The sequence below is a fragment of the Bos indicus x Bos taurus genome, chromosome 5, assembly GCF_003369695.1.
Source record: "Bos indicus x Bos taurus breed Angus x Brahman F1 hybrid chromosome 5, Bos_hybrid_MaternalHap_v2.0, whole genome shotgun sequence".
NCBI classification, from domain to species: Eukaryota; Metazoa; Chordata; class Mammalia; order Artiodactyla; family Bovidae; genus Bos; species Bos indicus x Bos taurus.
Genome location: NC_040080.1, coordinates 78,654,249 through 78,667,145, shown reverse-complemented (window position 1 = coordinate 78,667,145; position 12,897 = coordinate 78,654,249). Strand labels below are relative to the sequence as shown.

General features: G+C 36.4%; 1 pseudogene; it reads left to right on the top strand.

Moving 5' to 3' along the window:
- The first annotated feature begins 10,473 nt into the window (after window positions 1-10,473).
- On the top strand, window positions 10,474-12,184 carry LOC113893751 (annotated as a pseudogene).
- The last annotated feature ends 713 nt before the right edge of the window (window positions 12,185-12,897 follow it).

The following is a 12,897-nucleotide window of genomic DNA, read 5'->3' as shown; positions in this document are numbered from 1 at the left end:
AAGTTTTAAAATGTTTTTCATTGTAGTATTGTATCACTGTATACTGAAAACTGCACAAAGTGTGAATATACAGTGAAATACATTATTACAAATCCAGTACCTCTTTAACCACCACCTAATAAATAAGACATTGACAACACTGAAGCCCACCTAATGCTCCCTTACCTTTCCCTTCTACCTGACTCGTAGTAAAACTACTATTCTAACATCTAACACCATACATTAGTCTTGCCAGCTTTTAACTTTATGCAAAGAGAATGATGCTGTATGTGTCTTTCTGGATCTGGCTTATTTTGTTTATTTAACATTATGTGCTTGAAGTTCATCCATGTAGTAGTGTTCAGTCATAGTCTGTTCATTCTCCTTTTATTTAGAAACTCATTGTGTATTTAAGTGACAATTTAGTTATTCATTCTACTCTTGATGAACATTTGGTCTACTCTTGATGAACCACATAGGGCCATTAAGAAGAGTAAACTACTGTTTAAGTCTCATGCTACACATGTACAAAATTTCTCTTGGGCTCATTCATTCTAGTCACAATAAAGTGACTTTTCCTAATGCAGCTCTAATTCTCTTGTTCTTCTCTCAATGACTTTCAATAACTTTTAATTTGGCCTACAAAATCCTGCATAATCTGGATTCTCTCCTTCCAGAGCCTCTTCTTGAATCATGCCTTCTTTGCTCCACGTTCTTTTTTATTTTCTGAAATGGGAAGCATATCTTCCTGTCACAGGGTCTTTTACAGATCCTTCTTCTTGACCACAGAGCTACTCTTCTGCCTTCTCCCCTAGCTTAGTCAGTTTTTGTTGTGATCTCACTTCTGTCCTCAGACCTACAGGGAAGCTTTCTTTAACACCCATCTCCAATTAATTTTCATAGCATCACAATTTTCTCTTTTTCTGGCCTCACTGCATAGAATGTGGGATTTTAGTTCTTCAACAAGAGGTCAAACTTCTGCCCTCTGAAGAGGAAGCATGAAGACTTAACCACAGGACTGCCAGGGAGGTCCTGAAACTGTCTTTCTTATCATTTTCTCACAATTGTAATTTAGTCCTCTTTGATTAACATCTATATTCCCCTCCCCAACACTAGATCATCAGTTTCAAGAGAACAATTGTTTGGGCTCTAGATTTCATCATAGCCTTCTGCTTGGACCATAATAACAGCTCACTCAATCACTCAATGAATCAAATTAAAATTGAGACCAAGTATCACAGAACCAGAGTTAGAGTCAACTAAATCAGTTTCTGAGAGGCTAATCAAAACAAGGACAACAGTAACCTAGAACTCTCCTCCTCATTTTTCTAATTTCAAGAATCTGTCACCATGCTCATTATATTACTTAAAATCAGGATTGGTTTGTTTCATATACATAAATTTTTTATTGTGGTATAACTGACATATATTAGTTTCAAGTGTACAACATAATGATTGATATTTGTATACACAGTGAAATAATAACCATATGTGTAGCTAACATCTATTACCACAATGTTATAAGATTGTTTTCTTGTGATGAGAACTTTTGAGATTTACTTTTAGCAACTTTCAGACATACACCACAATGCTATTAACTATAGTCACAATGCTATACATTATATCCCCATGATTTATTATTTTGTAACAGGATGTTTGTCCTTCTTGACTCACTTTACCCATTTCACTCAACAACACCCCCATCCCCCAACAACCTCCCCTTGGGAAACCAACAATCTGTTCTATATATGAGTGTTACTTTGTTTTGCATGTTCATTTATCTTAATTTTTAGACTTCACATATAAGTGAAATCATATGGTATTTGTGTATCTTTGTCTATTTCATATAACATAACACCCTCAAGTTTCACCCATGTTATTGAAAATCAGATTATTCTTTTTTGTGGCTGAACAGTGTTCCATGTTATATATAATCACATCTTCTTTATCTATACATTCACTGATGGACAGTTAGGTTGTTTCCATATGCTAATTATTGCATATAAAACTGCAATGAACTTAAGGGTGCATGTATCCTTTTGAATTAGTGTTTTTGTTTTCTTCAGATATATAACCAGAAGTGAAATTGCTGGATCATGTAGTAGTTTTATTTTTAGTTTTTTTTTTAAGAAACACCACAATGTTTTCCATAATGGCTGCACCCCAACAGGGCACAAAATTCCCTTTTCTCCACTTATCTATTTGATAATGACAGTTTTGACAAGTGTGAGGTGATATTTCATTGTGGCTTTGATTTGTATTTCCTTAATTATTAGTGATATTAATCATATTTTCATAAGCCTGACAGTCATCTGTATATTTTCTTTAGAAATATGTCTATTCCTCTGCCCCTTTTAAATTGGATTGTTTGTTTTTTCATTGTTGAATAGTATGAATTTTTATATGCTTTGGATATTAACCTCTTCTCAGATACATAATTGCAAAATTTTTCTCCCTTTCTGCTTTTTTGTTTTGTTGATGGTTTTATTTCCTCCACAGAAACTTGAGCTTTATATAATCTCACTTGTTTACTTTTACTTTTGTTGCCTTTACATTTGGAGTCAGATTCCCCCCAGAAAACATTATCAAGATTGATGTCAAAGAACATACCACCTATGTATTCTTCTAGGACTTTTACGGTTTCAGGTTTTATATTCAAGTCCTTAATCAACTTTGAGTGAACTTTTGTGTATTGTCTAAGACATGTATGCGTGCATGCTCAGTCACTCAGTCATGTCTGACTCTATCCTACCCCATGGACTGTTGGGCGCCAGGCTCCTCTGTCCATGGTATTTTCCAGGCAAGAATATTGGAGTGGGTTGCAATTTCCTACACCAAGGTGTCTTTCCAACCCAGGGACTGAACCCACATTTCTTTCTTTTTTTTTTTTAATTTTAAATTTAAATGTATTTATTTTAATTACAGGCTAATTACTTTACAATGTTGTATTGGTTTTGCCATACATCAACATGAATCCGCCATGGGTGTACATGTGTTCCCAATCCTGAACCCCCTCCCACCTTCCTCCTCATACCATCCCTCTGGGTCATCCCAGTGCACCAGCCCCAAGCATCCTGTATCCTGCATCAAACCTGGACTGGCGGTTCATTTCTTATATGATATTACACATGTTTCAATGCCATTCTCCAAAATCATCCCCCCGCCCCCTCCCACAAGAGTCCAAAAGACTATTCTATACATCCGTGTCTCTTTTGCTGTCCCGCATACAGGGTTATCATTACTATCTTTCTAAATTCCATATATATGCATTAGTATACTGTATTGGCGGAGAAGGCAATGGCGCCCCACTCCAGTACTCTTGCCTGGAAAACCCCATGGATGGAGGAGCCTGGAAGGCTGCAGTCCATGGGGTTGTGAAGAGTCGGAAACAACTGAGCAACTTCACTTTCACTTTTCACTTTCATGCATTGGAGAAGGAAATGACAACCCACTCCCGTGTTCCTGCCTGGAGAATCCCAGGGATGGTGGAGCCTGATGGGCTGCTGTCTATGGGGTAGCACAGAGTTGGACATGACTGAAGCCACTTAGCAGCAGCAGCAGCAGCAACATACTGTATTGGTGTTTTTCTTTCTGACTTACTTCACTCTGTATAATCAACTCCAATTTCATCCACTTCATTAGAACTGATTCAAATGTATTCTTTTTAATGGCTGAGTAATACTCCATTATGTATATGTACCACAGCTTTCTTATCCATTCATCTGTTGATGGACATCTAGGTTGCTTCCATGTCCTGGCTATTATAAACAGTGCTGTGATGAACATTGGGGTACACGTGTCTCTTTCAATTCTGGTTTCCTCAGTGTGTATGCCCAGAAGTGGGATTGCTGGGTCGTATGGCAGGCCACCATCACCCTAATACCAAAACCTGACAAAGATGACACAAAAAAAGAATGCGGGCCATTATCACTGATGAACATAGATGCAAAAATCCTTAACAAAATTCTAGCAATCAGAATCCAACAACACATGAAAAAGATCATAACCATGACCAAGTGGGCTTTATCCCAGGGATGCAAGGATTCTTCAATATCTGCAAATCAATCAATGCAATTATACACCAATTGATTTGTATACCACATCAACAAATTGAAAAATAAAAGCCATATGATTATCTCAATAGATGCAGAGAAAGCCTTTGACAAAATTCAACATCCATTTATGATAAAAAAAAAAACTCTCCAGAAAGCAGGAATACAAGGAACATACCTCAACATAATAAAAGCTATATATGACAAACCCACAGCAAACATTATCCTCAGTGGTGAAAAATTGAAAGCATTTCCCCTAAAGTTGGGAACAAGACAAGGGTGCCCACTCTCACCACTACTAGTTTTGGAAGTTTTGGCCCCAGCAATCAGAGTAGAAAAAGAAATAAGAGGAATCCAAATTGGAAAAGAAGAAGTAAAACTCTCACTGTTTGCAGATGACATGATCCTCTACATAGAAAACCCTAAAGACTCCACCAGAAAATTACTAGAAATAATCAATGACTATAGTAAAGTTGCAGGATATAAAATCAACACACAGAAATCCCTTGCATTCCTATACACTAATAATTAGAAAACAGAAAGAGAAATTAAGGAAACAATTCCATTCACCATTGCAATGGAAAGAATAAAATACTTAGGAATATATCTACCTAAAGAAACTAAAGACCTATATATAGAAAACTATAAAACACTGGTGAAAGAAATCAAAAAGGACACTAATAGATGGAGAAATATACCATGTTCATGGATCAGAAGAATCAATATAGAGAAAATGAGTATACTACCCAAAGCAATCTATAGATTCAATGCAATCCCTATCAAGCTACCAATGGTATTTTTCACAGAGCTAGAACAAATAATTTCACAATTTGAACCCACATTTTTTGCATTTCCTGCAATGGCAGGTGGATTCTTTACCACTGTGCCATGTTAAGACAGTAGTCTAATTTTATTCTTCATATGTAACTGTCCAGTTTTACCAACACCATTTGGTAAAAAGACTATCCTTTACCTGTTATACAATCTGCACACATTTGTCATAAATTAATTGACCATATATGCATGGGTTTCTTTCTGTGAATATTCGTTGATCTATAAATCTGTTTTTATGTCAATGCCATATTGTTTGATGACTATAGTTTTGTAATGTCATGAAATTAAGAAGTATAATGCCTCCATCTTTGTCCTTGCTCAATACTGCCTTGGCTCTTCAGAGTCTTTTGCAGTTTCATACAAATTTTAAGAGTGTTTTCTTTAATAGTTCTGTGAAAAAAGACATTGGAATTTTGATAGGGTTTGCATTGAATATGCAGATTTCTTTGAAAACTTTGGTCCATTCAATGATATCAGTTCTTCCAATCCATAAGCACAGAATACCTTTCCATTTATTTTTGTCTTCTTCAATTCCTACAATTCTTTTATTTATTGGTTAAAATTTTGGGGTAAATTTTTATGCAATTTTAATTAATTATTATTTATTTATGACTTCACTGGGTCTTTGTTGATTTGTTCTGGCTTTCTCCAGTTGCTAACAACTGGTGCTACTCTTCACTGAGGTGCACCGGCTTCTCATTGCAGTGGCTGCTCTTGATGTGGAGCACAGAGCCTGGAGGGCTACAGTCCACGGGGACACAAAGAGTTGGACATGACTGAGCAACTAAGCAGCAGTATCCATTCTATGCCTTTTGATGGAAGAATTTATTACATTTGCATTTAAAATAATTATTGATAGATAGGTACTTAGCACCATTTTATAACTGTTTAAAATGTTATTTGAATATTGCCAATTGCACATAATATTTTATGGGCAAATTTATGTGTCTTTTCTTAAAACATAACAAGCATAAGAATATATTTGTATACTTCCCTCTTGATGACATGATAATCTTGGAGCCTCCAACTATTTGGTCCTCTCCTTTACAGTTCTAAGGTAAAGACAGAATTCTCACTGCCAACAGTTTTCCTGTGGTATAACTGTGCAGGGCTTAGATCGTCCTCAAATTATCATAGCAATATTTTTTTAGTGAGAGAATAATAAAAAAATAATGAACAAAAATATAAATTACCATCTCAGAAATAAGGCTCTAGTGTATGTGTGAAAAGCAAATGAATAAATAGGAAGTGTATCTTCTGGGTTTGATATTTTACATGAATTTTTCATTTCTTTATTGTTTATATTCTTAGTTTATATTTTTAATCATATAGGATATTTGTTGACAGTAATTTTTTAATTATAGCATCATAGTTTCTATCAGCTTCTAGATAAATATAAATACTTTTGCATATTTTGCATATGCTTTAGAATGAGTGGATGTTCAAAGTTAAGAAATTACTTTAATTCTTGGGTTACTTAGATACCTAAGTAGAGACTAATTTTAATTATTAAATGTTAAACAAAGTAAAAATTAAAACATAACCAAGATAAATCATATTTAGAGAGACTATATTTTTTAAATTTAAATTTAGATTTTAATTTAATTTATATATGTATTTATATATTTACCAGATCTTCTTTAAACATTTCTCTGTTGATGGACATTTAAGTTACTTCCATGTCCTGGCTATTGTAAATAGTGCTGTAATAAACATTGGGGTGTATTTTTTTTTTTTTTAAATTATGGTTTTCTCTGGGCATATACCTGAAAGTGGGATTGCTGGTACATATGGTAGTTCTATTTTTAGTTTTTTAAGGAACTTCACACTGTTCTCCCTAGTGGCTGTACCAATTTACATTCTCACAAAGTGTAGAAGGCTTTCCTTTTCTCCACACCCTCTCCAGTATTTATTCTTTATAGATTTTTTTCCATGATGGCCATTTTGATCAGTGTGAAGTAATAACTCATTGTAATTTTGATTTGCATTTCTCTAATAATTAGTGATCTTGAACACCTTTTCACATGCTTTTTGACCACCTATATGTCTTTGCTAAAGAAATGTCTACTTAGATCTTCCAGTTTTTTATTCAGTTATTTGTTTTTTGATATTGAGTAACATGTATATTTTGGAGATTATTCTCTTGTGAGTTGCTTCATTTGTAACTTTTCTCATTCTGAGGGTTGTCTTTCTGTTTTATTTATGATTTCCTTTGCTGTGCAATAGAGATTACACATAATCAAATACATGGATTTATTTTGAACTTTTAATTATTTGAGTTAAACAATCTACAAACCAGTTTTGTTGCTAAAGGTTTTTTTGCCCTCACTTGTGACCTTTGTCTTTAATTTTTCCAGAAAATGGTTTAAAAGGAAGTTTTCAAGGAAAATAAAGTTTGTTTTTTAACTTCATATATTGTAGAGGTAATAATTTGAAAAATGTAAAGATTACCTGGATAACAGGTAATTCATCATCTTTGATATTATTTGTTGTATTAGATATTTTCTAATACCTCTTTAACATTCTATACTTATTTGATTCTTTTTTGATTTTTAGCCTCTGATTCTAATGAGATCAGGGTGAGTGGAGTTGTATCTTACTATATATCCCTCTGGAGGAGGGGATGGCAACCCACTCCAGTATTCTTGCCTGAAGAATCCCCATGGAGAGAAGAGCCTGGTGGGCTGCAGTCCATGGGGTTGCAAAGAGTTGGACACGACTTTGAAACTAAGCACATATATCCCTCTAGTGGCTAGAATTTAAAAGGAGTGCACTATTAAGAAAGAAAAAGAATCACAATTGTTCCAAAGAAAGAATATGCCTTTAGAGAAGGAAAAGGACCAAGAAGAACAGAAAGTAAGTGAACTAATGAGTGAGGGAAAAATTAGATAAGAAGTCACGTAGGTAGAATAGGTAGATGAGAGGATCTAAGGATTCAGTCTTTTCCAAGCAGACATTGCACCAGGAACTTATCGTGTATTTTCTCACTTAATATTCACAAAAGCTCCACAAAGAGGATACAGACAAAAAAAGTTGAATCTTAGCAGGTAAAATAACATAATCAAATCATACTGTTAGAATAAACATTGATGATTAAGTAGATGGAAGTTTTCCTTTATTTCTTATAAGGTGGCAATTTCCTGTTGATTCAACAACTGGATAAGCAGGAGTATGATAAATGAATGTGACAGGGCCACCACCCTAACACACACCTATCTACCTACTTATAATTCTTGTAGAACTGGAAGTAAGGGGTGGAGTTCATTGATGACATCTATGTTCTTTGCTCCAAACATGAAGCTTAAATAGGTGGAGGAAAAAGAAAAAAAAAAAAAAACCACAACCAGTTCTATAAAATGCAGTATTCACATGCAGGAATTCTTCACTATCTTTGATTAAGAGAGATAAGAGTTTCATCTATCACATATGCCTGCTGTTTCTTATTTTTCTTTAGCTATTTTCATGACCTGTAATACTGTATCTATAGCCAAAGGCTAGGGATGGGCTATTTAGGAAAACAGTGCACAGGTTCCAGGCAGTATCTAGACACTGTGAAGAGTTTCAAAGACATGTCTTAGGCAATGAAATAAGACAGGTGCTAGGGAGTGCTTTTTAAATTCTGGAAACTGCTTGCAAAAATCTAGAGCTTATTGCTTTCTAAACTAATTTTTTTTCTTTTTCTTTTTTTTTTTTTTAGTTTTTAAAGGCGCTCCTAATACACATTAAAAAAAAAATCCTGTAAGGTAGATCTTGCTAGTAGATCTTTGCTAGTCTAACTGAATATCAAACTTATGATTTTGAATAGGATGATATTTTTTCTTTAAAATACCATTAGGTATGATAAAAAATTTATGGAATTCTTTCCTTAGACTGTGTCCTCAATGGATTATTTATTGATCTTTCAAGGTCCATCAATTGTTCTGCTTCTTGGCACTATTTGTATACTTCTGTTATCCTTTTATAAGATTTTAATTCCTTTTGAAGAAATTGTTCTATTTATTATGATACTTTTATTTTTAAAAGTAAAAGTAGTATTGACAAGTCAAAAAAGTCAAAATGTATAAGGAATACACTCATAATCTCTATCTTCTCCCTTCAATCCTGTCCCAAAATACAACCCACGTGATCAAATTGGAGGGTAATCTCCAAAACTTTCTTTCTTTTCATACAAATATATACAGAATTTATTTCCTTTTTATTGCTTACTCCACATAGAATTCTGTAACTCAAAAAAAAAAAAAACAAAAACAAAAAAAAAACACAAAAAAACAACTTACTTATTGTAGATATCTTCCCATAAATCACTTACGTCTAACTTCTTCTTAGTAGGAGCATATTATTCCATACTATGGATGCTTTGTTGCTGTTATTGTTCAGTCACTAAATCATGTCTAACTCTGTGATCTTATGGGATGCAACATGCCAGGCTTCTGGGTCCTTCACTGTCTCCCAGAGTTCACTCAAATTCATGTCCTCTGAGGTGGTGATGCTATCTAACCTTCTCATCCTCTGCCACCCTCTTCTCCTTTTGCCTTCAATATTATCCAGATTCAGGGTCTTTTCCCATGAGTCAGATCTTTTCATCAGGTGGCCAAAGTATTGGAGCTTCATCTGCAGCATCAATCCTTCCAATGAATATTCCAGGGCTGATTTCCTTTAAGATTGACTGGTTTGATCTCCTTACAGTCCAGTGGGTGCTCAAGAGTCCTCCAGCACCACAATTCAAAAGCATCAATTCTTTGTCACTCAGCCTTCTTTATGGTCCAACTCTCATATCCATACATGGCTACTAAAAATACTATACCTTTGACTATGTGCACCTTTGTTGGAAAAGTAATGTCTTTGCTCTAATATACTTTCCAGGCTTGTCATCACTCTCCTTCCAAGGGCCAAATGTCTTAATTTCATGGTTTCAGTCACTGTTCACAGTGATTTTGGAGACCAAGAACAGAAAATCTGTCACTGCTTCCACTTTTCCCCCTCTATTTGCCATGAAGTGATGGGACCGGATACCATGATCTTAGTTTTTGTAACAGTGAGTTTTAAGCTAGCTTTTTCACTCTCATCTTTCACCCTCATCAAGAGGCTCTTGAGTTCCTCTTTACTTTCTGCCATTATAGTGGTATCATCTGCATATCTGAGGTTATTGATATTTCTCCCAGCAATCTTGATTCCAACTTATAATTCATCCAGTCTGGCATTTCACATGATGTACTCAACATAGAAATTAAATAAACAGCCTTGTCATACCCCTTTCCCATTTTGAATGAGTCAATTATATGACACAAATAAATAGATATCCCATGTTCTTGAGTTGTAAGAATTAATACTGTTAAAGCGGCCATACTACCCAAAACAAACTACAGATTCATTCCAACATCTATCAAAATACTCATGACATTCTTCATAGAACTAGAACAAACAATCCCAAAGTTTGTAATAGAATCACCGAATATACAAAGCATCTTGAGAAAGAACAATAAGAAAGAGATATCACATTTCCTGACTTCAAATTATACTACAAAGCCACAGTCATCAAAACAGTAGGGTGGTCAGTGGATCTCAAGGCTGTGGCTGCAGAGGAAGCACCTGAGGAGGAGCTGCAAAGATGCTGTCCGTGCTCATGGCCATGGCCGTACCCACGCCTTCCCTTTGTGAGCCAGGCTGGTCTCCAAAAATGCTTTGGGATCATCCTTCATTGCTGCAAGGAACCTCCATGCCTCTAACTCTTGTCTTCAGAAGACTGGCACTGCTGAGGTGTCCTCTGTTCTTGAAGAGCGTATTCTTGGAGCTGATACCTCTGTTAACCTTGAAGAGACTGGGCATGTTTTAAGTATTGGTGATTATATTGCCCGGGTATTTGGGCTAAGAAATGTTCAAGCAGAAGAAATGGTAGAATTTTCTTTAGGTTTAAAGGGTATGTCTCTGAACTTGGAGTCTGACAACGTTGGTGTTGTTGTGTTTGGAAGTGATAAACTAATTAAGAAAGGAGATATTGTGAAGAGAACTGAAGCTATTGTAGATGTTCCAGTCAGTGAGGAGCTGCTGGGTCATGTAGTCTATGCCCTTGGTAATGCCACTGATGGAAAGTGTCCAATTGGTTCCAAGGCCCGAAGACGAGTTGGCTTGAAAGCCCCTGGGGTCATTCCTCGAATCTCTGTGCGGGAACTAACACAAACTGGCATTAAGGCTGTGGACAGCTTGGTGCTGATTGGTCATGGTCAGTGTGATCTGGTTATTGGTGACCGATAGACTGGCAAAACACCAATTGCCAGAAACATCATTAACCAGAAATGATTCAATGATGGAACTGATGAAAAGAAGAAGCTGTACTGTATCCATGTTGCTATTGGTCAAAAGAGATCCACTGTTGCCCAGTTGGTGAAGAGACTTACAGATGCAGATGCCATGAAGTATACTATTGTGGTTTCAGATACTGCTTCAGATGCTGCCCCACTTTAGTACCTGGCTCCTTACTCTGGATGTTCAACGGGAGAATATTTTAGGGATAATGGCAAACATGCTTTGATTGTTTATGATGACTTATCCAAACAGGCAGTTGCTTATCATCAGATATCTATGGTGCTCTGCCCACCGCCCAGTCGTGAGGCCTGTCCTCGTGATGTGTTCTACCTGCACTCCCATATACTGGAGAGAGCAGCTAAAATGAACGATGCTTTTGATGGTGGCTCGTTAACTGCTCTACCACTCACAGAAGCACAAGCTGGTGATGTGTCTGCTTACATTCCAACAAATGTCATTTCCATCACTGACAGACAGATCTTCTTGGAAACAGAGTTGTTCTACAAAGGTATCCTCCCTGCCATTAATGTTGGTTTGTCTGTGTCCCATGTCAGATCTGCTGCCCAAACCAGGGTCATGAAACAGGTGGCAGGTGCCATGAAACTGGAGTTGGCTCAGAATCGTGAGGTTGCTGCTTTTGCCTAGTTCGATTCTGACCTTGATGCTGCCACTCAACAACTCTTGAGTCATGGTGTGCATTTCACTGAGCTGCTGAAGCAAGGACAATATTCTCCTATGGCTATTGAAGAGCAAGTGGCTGTTATCTATGCGGGTGTCAGGGAGTATCTTGACAAGCTGGAGCCCAGCAAGATCACAAAATTTGAGAATGCTTTCTTGCCTCATGTTATCAGCCAACATCAAGCCCTGTTGGGCAAAACCAGGACCAATGGAAAGTTCTCAGAAGAGACAGATGCAAAGCTGAAAGAGATTATAACAAACTTCTTGGCTGGATTTGAAGCTTAAACTCCTGTGGATTCACATCAAATGCCAGTTTGGTTTTGTCATTGTTTCTTCTAGTTCAGCCTGTTTAATACATGTTATTGAGACAACTGGACAGCTACATGCAAAGAATAAAAATGGACCACTTTATCATATCATATACAAACATAAACTAAAAATGAATTAAATATTTAAATGAAAACATAAATCTCCTAGAAGAAAATACAGGCATAACCTCTTTGACATCAATCTTAGCAACATTTAAAAAATTTGTCTCCTCAGGCAAGGACAACAAAAAGCAAAAATAAACTAATAGGACTACATCAGACTAAAGGCTTTTCACAGCAGAGGAAGCCACCAGCAAAATTAAAAGGCGACCCACAGAATGGAAGAAGTTATTTGTGAATGATATCTCTGATAGGAGATTGATATCCAAAAATACAAAGAAATACATAAACTTAACATAAAGAAAGAAGGACATGGCAACCCACTCCAGTATTCTTGCCTAAGGAATCCCGTGGACAGAGGAGCCTGGTGGGCTGCTGTCCATGGGGTTGCACAGAGTTGGACATGACTGAAGTGACTTAGCATGCGTGCATGCATTGGAGAAGGAAATGGCGACCCACTCCAGTATTCTTGCCTGGAGAATCTCAGGGATGGAGGAGCCTGGTGGGCTGCTGTCTGTGGGGTTGCACAGGGTCGGACATGACTGAAGCAACTTAGCAGCAGCAACATAAAGAAAACAATTAAAAATGGGCAGAGGATCTGAATAGTCACCAAAGAAGACATA